Genomic DNA, 12,616 nt, shown 5'->3' on the forward strand with positions numbered 1-12,616 from the left:
GTCTCTTGGTCATTCATTTGAACATGCGTTTTCTCATCAATAACAAGTTTGCTAACACTGATATTACACAATATAGTTATTACTGATGTTTATACCAACATGGGTGGGCTTAATGAGAAATCCAATTAATTCAATCCAGCGCCTGTTATGTGCCCAATGTCGAGATGATGTCCAGGGATAAGAGAAGGAAAAAATGAAGTGGATGACTTCAAGGATCACATGGTCTAGCATAAAAAGTAAACATCGTTTATGAGATTATAACAATGATGGAAATACATATTGAGGACAATGAAAGCATCTGATGATGAGAATGTGTATTTGTTCTGCATGGGCTGGAATGAGGGTGGAAATTCAGAGAAAACGAAAGTGCATTCAGCAGGGTGCGGTGACTCACTGCCAGTAATCCCAACACTTTGGAAGGCTAAGGCAGGAGGATCACAAGGTCAGGAGATTGAGACCATCCTGGTTAACATGGTGAAACCCTGTCTCTACGAAAAATACAAAAAATTAGCTGGACGTGGTGGCAGGCGCCAGTAGTCCCAGCTACTTGGGAGGCCGAGGCAGGAGAATGGCATGAACCCGGGAAGCGGAGCAGTGAGCAGAGATCTGCCACTGCACTCCAGCCTGGGCGACAGAGCAAGACTCCATCTCAAAAAGAAAAAAAAAAAAACCAGAAAGTGCATTCAATACAAATGTAAGACATTTCACCACTGTCCTGTGTTGTGGTATGGTTATTTTATAACACTCATAATATAAATAACCTTATCAGGGTCTTGCACTTATAACATATGAGTAGTATTGATTTCTGAAACATGTTTTAAATATATCTTCAAAATCCAGTGTAGCATTTATAAGAATGCTTTGAAAATTTTCTAGTGCAATACAACCATAAGGTACATATATATATACATACTGAAAATTTTCCCCAAATACCAATTTTTTAAATATAACTAATATTTATTTCTTTAGCATCAAGTCTGGGACCAACATTGTCCCAAGTGTTATTTCCCTTTCACAGATAAGAAGACTGAGTTTAGATATCCCAAGGAATTTGGCTAGGGTCATACCACTAAGCAGTTTTAGAGTTAATTTTGTTTTAAAAAAAGCAGGAATTACCACAGCTATGAAGTAAATATCAAAATGAGAAAGGATAAGGCCTCTAATTTTGCTCTTTTTCAAGACTATTTCGACAAGTCAAGGTCTTTTGCATTTCCCTATATATTTTTAGAACTAGTTTGGCCAATTCCTCCAAAAATAAGACTACTGGGATTATGACTGACAAAGCATTGAATTAGCAGATCAGCTTGAGAATAATGAGCATATTAACAATATTGTATCCTCCAATCAGTAACCATGATATATTTCAGCATTTATTATTTCATTTTTCATATTGGCAATATTTTGTAGTTTTCAGTGTAGATGACTTGCATACTTTCTGTTAAATACTGTGCACACTTAAGTATTTTGAAATTTTAGGTAAGTTTTAACTGTTTTATGAATACAATTTTTAAGTTTCTTGTATCTAATTGTGTGCTGCTAATATTTACATATGCAATCCAATTTTTATATTAACATTTATATTACGAGTTCTTTGTAAATTTCTTGGTTTGCTGGTAAATAGTCATTTTATTAAATAGAGTACTTATCTCTTTTACAACTTAGTTATGCGTTTCTTTTTCTTTCTTTCTTTCTTTCTTTCTTTCTTTCTTTCTTTCTTTCTTTCTTTCTTTCTTTCTTTTTTTTTTTCTTGTCTTGCCTTATTGAAATGGCTAGTATCTTGGGTATAATGTTTGAATACTAGTGGTTAAAGTAAACATTTTTGCCTTGTTCCCAAATATAGGAAAAAACTGTCAATATTAAACCTTTAACTATAATGTATTTTTTTTCATAAATTCAACTTAACAGATTGAGGGTATTTGCTTGGATTCTTTGTTTGCTGAGGATTTTCTCATAAATGAGTGTTAAAGATTGTGAAGTGTATTTTCCATGTCTATTGGAAAAATATATAAATGTTCTTTTTACCTTGTTATTATGGTAAATTATGTTGATTGTTATTCAAATGGTAGAGTAAATTTGAATTCCCAGGGTAACCTTACTTGGGCATGATATATTTTCTTTTACATATACTACTGGATTTACGAATGTTTTATTAAGGAATTTTACAGTATTTTTCATAATGAATACTAGGCTTCAACTTTATTAATTTATTGTTATGTCTTTGTCATTCCAGCCCCATAAAATAAGAGTGCTTTCCTGGTATTGCATTTTCAAATAAAAATTCAATATAATATTGGCTTTAATTCTTCACTAAATATATTATATAACTGACCTCTGAAGCAACCTGGGCCTGGACTTTTCTTTTTCGGAAGGAATTTGACAACAAAATCAAGGATTTTTGCTAGATACAGAGTTTTCAGATTTTCTGTTTCATTTTTATTAGTGTTGTTAAGTTATATTTTTCAGAGAGTGTTTCTGTTTCTTCTAAGCTGTCCAATTTGTTGGCATCAAGTTGTCTGTAATATTGTCTTACTTATATTGTTTTCATTGTCTCTATGATCTGTACTGATAACTCCTCTTCTATTCATGATATTGGTTATTTCTTTCTCAATTTTTCTCCATCAGTCTAGGCAGTGGTTTATCAATTTTGTTATTCATTATAAATAATCAGCTTTTAGATTCATCCAACCTAAAATATTTATCTTTTCTCTATTTTACTTATCTATGGTATTATCTTTTTTTATTTTTATTTATTTATTTTTTGAGACAGAGTCATTTTTATTTTTTTTAACACTTTTAATTATGTGATCCGAAGTTTCTAATTCGTGATCAGGAGATACTAAGGTGATTCATTGTTTAAATTTTTCATATTGTATTTTTCACTTCTGGAAATTCTATTTTGTTCTTTTTATAGTTTAATTCTTTGCTGATACATGCTGTTTTTGTAAGCCTATTTTACTTTATATCAGTTAGCATGATTAGGATCCCTTTGTCCTATTTCTGTTTCTAAGGTCTGGTTCACCTTAGATTTGTTCTCACTGGTTGCCTTTTCTCTTAAATTGCAAAAACCTTAAGGTAGTTTATTTTGCTGGACTCAAGCAAATACTGTTTCTTTGGCAGCAACTAAAATTATAACTCAGTGCTTTTATTTTTAACTAGGCTGTTTAGAGTTAGATACCCAGAACAGACTGCAGACTTCTCCCAGATTAAAAGCTGAAAAAGAGACAAAGAAGGAAGGAGAGGAAGGAAAGAGAAAGGGAAAGAGAGAGAAAGAAGGAAAGAAGGATGAAAAGTCGGAAGGAGGGAAAGAAAGAAGAGAAGAAGGAATAGAATGGAAGAAGAAGAAGAAAAAGAAAGAAAGAGAGAGAAAGAAAAAGGAGGGAAGGAAGGAAGGAGGGAAGGAAGGACGGAAGGAAGAAGGAAAGAAAGAAGGAAGGAAGGAAGGAAGGAAGGAAGGAAGGAAGGAAGGAAGGAAGGAAGGAAGGAAGGAAGGAAGGAAGGAAGGAAGGAAGGAAGAAAGGAAGGAAGAAAGGGAAGAAGAGAAGAAAGATTTCTGCCATTCTTTTCTTCTGTGTATCAACTTCTACCTAGAATCTGCTTGTTTTTCACTTTCTTCTCTTCAGGTTTCTTGTACTTATTCCCGAGTTTATTGTTATTTTCCCGAAAGTTAGTCTAGTAGAAGATAGCATAGTATAAATGAAGAAGAATTTTCATTTTCATGTACTTTCTTTTCTCTTAGGAATCCTTTGATGTAATAAAGAAGTAAAATATATATCACGGGGTGATAAGTGTTGTAGCTGAACAGACAGTAAGAAAAGGGAATAGGAAGAGTATACATGGTACAACTTCAAATAGGATAGTCAGGGAATTAAATATTTAAATTATGACCTGAAGAAAGTGAAGAAGTGAGCATAAGAATATCTGATGGAAAAGTGTTTCTCGCAAAGATAGTAGCCAAGGCAAAGACATGAGGCATGAGCCTGACTTGCGTGTTAAACAACAAAATTTTTAAAAACCCATAATGCAGCTGGAAGAAGCAAGGAGAATGAGAATGTTAGGAGATAACATTAGAAAATCACCTGTGTGAGAAGCCTTGGAGTTCATGTAAAAATAACCTTTCACCCTGGGCTAGTAGGAGAGCCAATAGATTGTTTTGAACAAACAAGTCCCAGTCTCTGTTCTGTTTTGATTCTACTGCCTGTGCTATTGGAAATATACTGTGAAGAGGGAGGCAAATTGGATGAGGAGAAATCAAAAGAAGAAATTTTAGGAAGATATTATAATAATTCAAGCAAAAGTTATTCAAGCAAAAGTCTGGTGGCTTGGACCAGAATAATAACAGTAGATGAGTGATCAGTTTCTGGAGTGCACTTTTCCTCATCAAAAGAGCACAACAGGCCGAGCGCGGTGGCTCAGCCTGTAATCCCAGCACTTTGGGAGACTGAGACAGGCGGATCACGAGGTCAGGAGATCGAGACCATCCTGGCTAACAAGGTGAAACTCCGTCTCTACTAAAAACACAAAAATTAGCCAGGCGTGATGGTGGGCGCCTGTAGTCCCAGCTACTCCGGAGGCTGAGGCAGAAGAATGGCATGAACCCAGGAGGCAGAGCTGGTGACTCCCTCTCAAAAAAAAAAAAAAGAGCACAACAAAGCTTCCCATATCCTGGCTGGTCACTTGTATCTTCCATCTCTATCGTGTCAAAGGTAGCGAGAAGCCATCAAGTTATTAAGTATAGTAAACCAGTAACCAAAATCAATTCTATGCATACCACAAAACTGAACACACTGACTCTTCTTTGAATATGTTTAGTAAACATTTGTCACATTGTACTGGGGCTCAGAAAGTTCAAAAAATTGTCCATGGTTACAAGAACACACAAAAAAATAAAGAGAATATGGAGCCACATGTACCAATCACACAGATTCATCATTATCACTTTTTTATTATCCTTCTTTATTATCCTGCTTTATCGCCACCTCACCCACTCCCTGACACACTGCCTATACACACATATATATGTGCGTGTGTGTTTTCTTTTCTTTTCTTTTTTTTTTCTTGAGATGGAATCTCCCTATGTCACCCAGGCAGGAGTGCAGTGGCATGATCTTGGCTCACTGCAACCTCTGCCCCCCAGGTTCAGGCGATTCTCCTGCTTCAGCCTCCCACGTAGCTGGGATTACAGGAGGCCTGCCACCATGCCTGGCTAATTTTTTTTTTTTTTTTTTTTCGTAGTTTTAGTAGAGACAGGGTTTCATCATGTTGGCCAAGCTGGTTTTGAAATCCTGACCTCAGATGATCCCCCCACCTCAGCCTCCCAAAGTGCTAGAATTACAGGCGTGAGCCACCATGCCCATCCAATGTGTGTGTTTTCTTAATATTAGCAAATAATTTCAGACTTTCAGAAAAGTTGCAATAATAGTCTAAACTTTGTTTCCTGAATCATCCAAGATCAGGCTGCAGACACATGCACTGATCCTTCAGTGCGCACATCCCATGAATAACACTTTCCTATGTAGCCACATGACAACCAAAATCAGGAAGTAATCACTGTACTTCCATCCAATCTTAACCTCTCATATTTATTCTAGTTTCCTCACCCTCTTTAATGGTGAAACATTCCAACTAAGAATCACTTGTTATACCTTGTGATCGTGTGTTCCCAATCTCTTTCCATGTCGAATATTTCCTTAATTTTCTCTTGACTTTCAAAACCTTGACACGCTTTTAAAGAAGAGATGGAGTCTCAATATGTTGTCCAGGGTGGTGTTGAACTCCTGGTCTCAAGCAATTCTTCTGCCTTGATCTCCCCAGTAGCTGAGATTACAGGCTCAAGCCACCATGTCTGGCTTCCTTGACACGTTTGAAGACCAGATATCTTGCAGAATGTTCCTTAATGTTTATCTTTCTGATATTTCCTCATGAGCAGATTCAGGCTGTGCACTTTGGTGGGGGATATCACAGAAGTGATTTGATGTTTTCTCACTTGGCACACAAGTTAGCTTTGTCCCGTTATAGGTGACGTTAATTTCAATTGGTTGGTGAAGTGTTGACTCCTTGGTGTTCCCACTGCATTTCCCCCCTTTTCTTCAACAGAATTTTACATATACATACCTTAAAAACATGGAAACATGTCTCTAGCATCTATTTCCATCATGCTTGTCAAATGGTAATCTTCCAAATTCACAGTTCATTTTACATTTATTAGTTGGCATTATACTCTAAGGAAAAGCTTTCTTCCCCTCACTTATTTATTCATCTATTTTACACCAGTAAACTCATAGAATATCATTTTATTCAATGTTACTCTCATCATTTGATACTCAAATTGTCCCAGATTTGCCTAATAAAACAAAGCTACTTCGCATTGGTTTCTATCTTCTTTTTGACATAACCACAGCCTTCTTGGAGCACTTAAGATATTCCAGGCTTATCTTGTACATTCCTTGTCCAGTCTTGGAATCTTTCTTTTCTCTAAGGAGTCCTTGTTCCTTTCAGTGGATAACGGTATTCGGAAACCAAAATTGAATTGGAAATGTATCTACACACACCCACCACCAGCATTAATATTTTTGCTTGACTTTCTATCTATACTTACATATTAAAAACCATGGGCCAGGCATGTTGGCTCACACCTGTAATCCCAGTACTTTGGGAGGCTGAGGCAGGCAGATCACGGAGGTCAAGAAATCAAGACCATCCTGGCCAACATGGTGAAACCCCATCTCTACTAAAAACATAAAAATTAGCCAGGCATGGTGGCACGCACCTGTAGTCTCAGCTACTTGGGAGGCTGAGTCAGGAGAATAGCTTGAATCTGGGAGGCAGAGGTTGCAGTGAGCCGAGATCGTGCCACTGCACTCCAGCCTGGCAACAGAGTGAGACTCTGTCTCAAAAAACAACAAAAGAAAGCCATGAGTTCACATTGATACACCCCCAATTCCAATTCAACACTGCAGGCTTCATTCTAGTTTTTTCACTTTTCCATATTTGTAATTTTCTTCTCCTGTAGTGTAAAACTTGTCTTTCATTATCTTTGGTATGCTTGCTATTTGCTCAGTTCCCCTAATTGTAATCATTTCCATTCCCCAGTGGGTCACTGATCTAGACCGTCTACCTCCTGTGGGCTCTCTCCTCTCCTGAGCCACTTCCATCCACTCAGTCACCTTCCTTCCCTAGGCGGCACCCTCCAGCCAGGCTGTTTCTGTCTCACTTGACCACTTTCCTCTCAAGGTTCTAATTCCAGCCCTCTCACACTTCCTCTGATTCTTTCTCACTCAAGACTTTGGGCTGAATATTCAAAGAAGAAGGAAAGAAAAAAGGAAGGAAGACTTGTTTTCAAATCTGATTCTTTGGACTCCTTTAGAGTGTTACACTGTGCTATGATAGTCCATAAAATATATTATTATGGGATAAGTATTCCACCAGACAGTTCCTTAAGAAGTTCTGCTCTCAATTCTTGTAAAAAGATTTAAAAAAAAATCATGGATGGGGAAGTTACACTGACGTCTATGAATGAATACAGTAGGGATGCTATCCATTGCCTTTCCCTCAAGAAAGTGCAATGGTCTGGGAATGCACCCCAGTTTATAATCCACTTAGGCACAGACTGGCAGGGGTCCAGGTCATTTGTAAATGTGTTTCTGTGGCATCCACCACAATCCTGCAGACATCTGTTTTTAACTATAATTACATGAAAACACTCACATATTGATGGCCATTTGATGTGACCATACCTATCCATTATATATCCATTATACTATTTAATAACCTTTTATTGATCAGATGAGAGTCCTTGTAGCACTAACAGAAAGGATATTTCTATAGTAATATAAATTGCCTCATCGTTAGATATTTGAAGAATCCGAAATTCTGTCCGGAATAGTGCTTTGTATGTATCTAAATTAAGCCTAAATGTGTTGTCAATGCATTCATTTTATTTTGTTAGTAGACATATGAAATAATTTTACATATCTATGGGGTACACAGTGATATTATGATATATATACAAAGTGTAATGATCAAATCAGGGTAATTAGCATATCCATCATCTCGAACATTTATCATTTCTATGTGTTATAAGCATTCAAAATCCTCTCTTCTGGCTTTTTGAAAATATACAGTAAATGATTGTTAACCATATTCCCCCTACAATGCTAAAAGAACACGAGAGCTTATTCCTCCTAGTTAGCTGTAACTATGCATCATTAACCAACCTCTCCCTGTCTTCTATCCACCTCTCCTTCCCAACCTCTAATAATTACAGTTCTACTCTCTATGTCTTTGAGCTCAATCTTTTAAGCCCTTACATATAAATGAGAACATGTGATATTTATAGTTCTACACCTGACTTATCTCACTGCAGGTAATGTTCTCCAAACTCATCCATGTTGCCACAAATGACAGAATTTAATTCAGTTTTATTCCTGAATAGTATTTTATTGTGTATACATACCACATTTTCTCCTGGGTTCAAGTGATTCTCGTGCCTCAGACCCCACAAGTAGCTGGGATTACAGGTGCATGCCAGCATGCCTGGCTAATTTTTATAGTTTTTGGTAGAGATGGGATTTCACCATGTTGCCCAGACTGGTCATTTAACAGACTCCATCTGAAGTCTTTTTTTGGTGTCGTTTTTTGAGATGGAGTCTTGCTATTGTCACCTGGCCTGGAGGGCAATGGCCCAATCATAGCTTATTGCAATCTCCACCTCCCGGGTTCTAGCAATTCTCCTCCCTCAGCCTCCCGAGTAGCTGAGATTACAGGCATCTGCCACCAGGCCCAGCTAATTTTTGTATTTTTGGTAGAGACAGGGTTTCACCATGTTGGCCACGGTGATCTCAAACTCCTGACCTTGCCACCTGCCTCGACCTCCCAAAGTGCTGGAATTACAGGCGTGAGCCACTGCGCCCGGCCTCATCTGAAGTCTTACTGGGCATATTTAACAGGATATGAATCAGTGGAAGACCAAAACCATGTCTAACTTATCTTCTATGTCTTTACAATGAATCAGATCTCACACATAGTAGGTATTTGATAACTGTATCATGAACACTCATCCTCTTTTCCCCAAGAAGTTAAACTTCTAGTAGTACTTACCTTACTGAGTGAGAAGCACTAGCTATGATGGATAATGATTAACGTCTCCCACTCCATAGAGTCCACGTTTAATCATGAACGGATCCACCATTGCTTCTCTATCTTCATGGCTCCAGTCGTACAGCCCCTCGTCTTGTCTGACCTGATCCATTGCAATAATTTATCATCTATTCTCTCTCTCTCTGGTCCTGACTCACTCCACAAAAGTCTCTGGAACTGCTGCCATAGTTTGTCTTCCATAAAGAATATCTCTTAGTCCAAACCCATAGAAAGCACACCACCAACAGTAAACCCTAATGTAGACCACAGACTTTGGGTAACTGTGATGTGTCGATTTAAGTTGGGCAGTTGTTGAAAATGTACCACTCTGGTGGGGAATGTTGAGAATGGGGGAGGCTCTGTATGTGGCGAAAGGTGTGGAGTTGGAGGTGTATAAGAAATCTGTATACCTTCCTCTCCACTTTGCTGTGAACCTAAAATGGCTCTAAAAAGAGTTTAAAATTAAATTAATGGATGATTAAAATAGATAAAATTTTATTTTTTTGAGATGGAGTCTCACTCTGTCACCCAGGCTGGAGTGCAGTGGCATCATCTACCCTCACTGCAAGCTCCGCCTCCCGGGTTCATGCCATTCTCCTGCCTCAGCCTCCCTCTCAAGTAGCTGGGACAACAGGCGCCAGCCACCACACCAGGCTAATTTTTTGTATTTTTAGTAGAGTCGGATTTCACTGCATTAGCTAGGATGGTCTCGATCTCCTGATCTTGTGATCCGCCCACCTCAGCCTCCCAAAGTGCTGGGATTACAGGCGTGTGCCACTGTGCCCGGCCAAAATAGATGAATTTTTGAATGGGAAAAAAACAACATACTTAGAAGAAAGTGGAAGAAAATTTAGGAAAATATTTATGTAATAGGGAATTAGAAGTATAGGAAATTTTCATTTCTATGCTCTGAGTTTAGAATAAAGTTGTCACATACGGCCTCACAGGTTGTGCACTGCACAACTCCAGGAGGCCTCATTAGTTCTTCATACCTCCAGCTTGTACAGCCTCCTTTACTGCCCATGGCTTCTAAAAGGCACGTATATCACTCTTGTGTAATGAAACCAATTAATGCAGTTTAAAAATATGTTCCTTAAAAATTAGGATCATCCTATTGACTCTTTTGAAATCTTTCAATGATTTTTCTTTCTCAAAAGGCAAAGTCTAAATTCCTATCCTTGCAGAAGACTAATTTTAATTTGGCCTCTGAACCTCTGGCCTGTTCTGTCTGTGCTCTTCTCACTTTCTAGCCTGCCCTGCCAAGCAAGCTGTCCTTTCACAACTGAGACACACAGCCCCACATCTCTGTCCTTGCTGTTTCCCCTGCCCACAGCTCTTACTACCTCCTCATCTTTTGAGCCTTGGCTAGGATGTCTTCTAGTGATTAATTCTTTTTGGCCTCACTCCCTGCTCTGTCAGTAGGATTGAGTGAGTGCTCCCTTCTAAGGGGCCTCCTATGTATTCTACCACAGGACATAAATATTATTTTCACCTATTTTTCATAGTTCTGTTCCCTAATAAGAGATGGTGGGCCAGGCGTGGTGGCTCACGCCTGTAATCCCAGTCCTTTGGGAGGCTGAGGCAGGCGGATTACGAGGTCAAGAGATTCAGACCATCCTGGCCAACATGGTGAAACTTCGTCTCTACTAAAAATACAAAAAATTAGCTGGGCATGATGGCACACGCCTGTAATCCCAGCTACTCAGGAGACTGAGGCAGGAGAATCGCTTGAACCTGGGAGGCGGAGGTTGCAGTGAGCCGAGATTGTGCCACTGCACTCCAGCCTGTCGACAGAGAGAGACTCCATCTCAAAATAAATAAATAATTAGATAAAAAGAGATGGTGCTTTCCTTGAGGTTAAATATGATCTCCTTTTGTTCTTTTTTCAATTAATACATCAATTCTCTCCCAGTATCATACATCTGTCCTAGATAGTATGCAATGAATATATGTCGATAGAATTAAAAAATAAACGAGGAAACAGAAGAAGAAAGAAAAAAAGAAGATGGCCTGCTTCTATAGCTCACATTTAACCTTGTATTTCACCAAGAAACCCAACACAGAGAAGACGTGTGAGGCATCATGTAGGCTAACTGGTGCATTTTGATTCAATATACACTCAAGTTCATAAGTGAGTTTCATGAATGAGATACAGACCTCTGAAGACCTGATATTTTACTAAAATTAACTGAATTTGTATGCAGTGGTGATGATACCAAGGCAAGGCACCCTGAGTGGATCTCAGAGATTAACGGTATAGACCCTGGTTGGTCCCCCTAAGTTTAAACCGTAGCTTCATTATTAACCATCTGAATAAACTTAGCCCAGCTAAGAAATTTTCTCATTTGTTAATTAAAATGAGTGTCTACCCTCAAAGGTAATTTTAAAGATTTAATTAAACTATGCAATGCCCTTGTCTATTGATATCAATGGTAATTTAATAAAAACATGCAATTGTTGTTATAAATGGATTGAAATAAAATGATTATATCCCACATCCATTTTTTTAAAAGGAAAAACACTTTTACTTAAGCTGTTCATTTCTAGGCAGTAAAAACATGGGAATTTGCTATATTTACTCAAAAGATACAGATATCAGTCTTCCACATTTTTCTTTCATACAAAAGATATTGTGGCTTATGTTTTATTGTTTATCTCATTCCCACATTTTAACTTCAAGTTAACATATTTTGAAGAATAAATATTTTAAGAAAATAATTATGATAACGAAATATTTAATTAAATAATTCAGCATCTACAAAGAAATTCATTTTCCAACAAAGGATATCTTTCCTAGAAAATATTCCACAAATTTACCAATAAAATTAAGATTTAAAATTAATGATAATTCCTATCTCTTTAGTAGACAAAAATAACATTTGTCTGTGATTTGAACTTCAGATGATAGAGCTTCATTTTTACTGAAGTTAGTGTTTTTTTAAATAGGAAAAATTCCATGATTTCAGAATTTCTACTTAACAATTATTATTCCATTCCTGATTCAACTTTGGGAGATGTGTTTAAAATGACAGCAGCCTGCCAGGTGCAGTGGCTCACGCCTGTAATCCCAGCACTTTGGGAGCCCAAGACGGGCGGATCACGAGGTCAGGAGATCTAGACCATCCTGGACAACACGGTGAAACTCCGTCTCTACTAAAAATACAAAAAAAAAAATTAGCCGGGCATGGTGGTGGGTGCCTGTAGTCCCAGCTACTCAGGAGGCTGAGGCAGGAGAATGGCGTGAACCCGGGAGGCGGAGCTTGCAGTGAGGCGAGATCATGCCACTGCTCTCCAGCCTGGGCGACTGAGTGAGACTGAGTCTCAAAAAAATAAACAAATAAAAAACATGACAGCACCCTGAGGAGCAGATGCATGTATGTCTAGAAATCTGGATTCCTGTGCTTTTTTTTCAATAGGAAAAATTCCATGATTTCAGAATTTCTACTTAACAATTATTATTCCATTCCTAATTCAACTTTGG

Source organism: Rhinopithecus roxellana, chromosome 11 (genome assembly GCF_007565055.1).
Source record: "Rhinopithecus roxellana isolate Shanxi Qingling chromosome 11, ASM756505v1, whole genome shotgun sequence".
NCBI lineage: Eukaryota > Metazoa > Chordata > Mammalia > Primates > Cercopithecidae > Rhinopithecus > Rhinopithecus roxellana.